The sequence below is a fragment of the Hoplias malabaricus genome, chromosome 5, assembly GCF_029633855.1.
Source record: "Hoplias malabaricus isolate fHopMal1 chromosome 5, fHopMal1.hap1, whole genome shotgun sequence".
NCBI classification, from domain to species: Eukaryota; Metazoa; Chordata; class Actinopteri; order Characiformes; family Erythrinidae; genus Hoplias; species Hoplias malabaricus.
The window spans coordinates 53,569,508-53,571,660 of NC_089804.1; positions in this window are offsets into that span (position 1 = coordinate 53,569,508).

Sequence of the window (2,153 nt, forward strand, 5' to 3'; positions counted from 1 at the left end):
CTTTCCTGCTGCTTCGTGCCTTGTTTTGGAGCGCTGGAGCTCTTTAAGCCCCGCCCACTCCGGCTGAAAGAGGATAAAAAAACAAAACAAAAAAAAACAGGGGAGCACAAGTTTGACCAGACAGCCGGCCTCGCAGTCACGTGCTCAAGGACCCTGCTGCTCCAATGACATGCTGATTTTCCTGATTATTTTAAGTTACCACTACACACGGAATAAGATTTAGAACACCTCCCTCCTCTCCCAGTAAACATTTAGCCGTTGATTCAACGTTGAAATAACGTACTGACTGCCGTCTAATCAACGTTCTCTTAAGGTTGAAAATGAAAGTTGAAAAGACGTCCAAACACAGACATTGAAAAGACGACTATTAGACGTATTTTGGACGTCCGTTGACGTTATTAATTGGTCCCGAAATAAATTACTTGTATAAAACGCATTTTGGACGTCCACTGACGTTATCGATTGGTCACCACTTAACTAACTTATTAAGATGGATTTTGGACGTCCATTGACGTTTAAAATATGTCCTTGACGGACAGACTACTTTTAGACCTATTTTGAACGTCCAGGGACGTTCCTTGTTTACTGGGCTCTCTCTCTCTCTGTGGTTAAAGGCTAAGCACCAGCTCTATGGAAGTGTCAAACTAATAAATACAGTGAAGTTTGAGTTCCTAACTTGTGTTTATTGATAGTCAGAAAACATGTTATTTCTTACTAATTCAAGGAATAAGGTTTAAAAGACCGTTGCCCCCCCCCCCCAACGGTGTTCGGAAACTCTAATAGGCGTCTTGCCTGTGACGTAGATGGTGGACAACAACTCTAGAAGCTGCACTTAATTTAATGCAAAATGACGAAAAGGTGTGTTGTTTTTGGCTGCAATCATTCAATGTACAGTGGGACATCTGTGAACAAATGGCCCAAAGATTTCATTTTTAACTTCATTTTAATTCATACTTATATCTGTCAGTAACTACAATAATGTGGAATATTCATGGAGGTCCATTAAGTGGTGCTTAGCCTTTAAATATGATGGAAAAGTCCACTTTTCAGTATTTATTCCCCGATTTAATCCCCCAATATCTATTAAGTATGTTAAATATGCCATATGTGCTTGGACCTTTCCCCCTGTAGAGACAATGTTAACTATATTTCACTTAGAAAAATCAACATAAATATTATTTAGATTTTTATTGAGTATTAATTTATATTTGAATACTTGTAGTGCAATTGTATTTATATATAGATATTTGTGGCCTTGGGTTTTTCAGGACACTTAATGGCCATTGGGCTGTGTAATAATTCTGTATTATAGACATATTTTGAGTCCTGTGTGGAAAAAATGGCTTTAAACTCTCATAAAATAAAAAGGGATTTTTCACAAAAACTGGGACATCTTGTAAAAGTCTATAAACCACAATGTGATATTTTCCTCTTGAAGATTTATTTAATTTGTTTTCACTGACCAACTTTTTTTTATTGTATTGTATTTTGTAATTTAGAATTTGATGCCTGCAGCACATTAAGAAAAAGTTATGAGGAGAATGCTAGTGAAACATTTATAAAACCTTCAAGTTCCACCAGCACTGCATGAGAAACAGTGATTGTAATAATTGCAACAAAAGCCACATAGGCCCAGGATTTCTTCAGAAAACCATTACCACTTACAACAGTCTGCTGCTGAATCAGGAAAGGCACCATGAGGTTCTTATCAAACATCAATTATATGCACAAACAACTCTGGGTGCTTTATATAGCTTCATATACACAGAATGCTTGACAGGCCTGTCTGCAGTCTAGATCTGTCCACTATGGCACAGCATGCATTTTGTTTTTTAATAAACTGTTCAGCTGGGATCGGCCCACTAGCCTAAGAAGGGGCCTAAGAAAAACATTTTTTATATAATCATTAATTACTTATTTGAGATGTGCATATGTTACAAATGTAAGATAATGTATAATATATTGAGGAAAAAGAGCTTCCTTATCATTTATGTTGCTGTGTGGCGTCACTGTTGCGCTGGGCACCTTTTAGATGCCTGTTGATGGCAGAAGCACAGCCAATCAAATACCATTGCTGAGAGAAAAGATGCATGTCACCACATAAAATTAGCAAATCAGTGTTCTTGAATCAGAAAACTCAGGGGCACTTCATC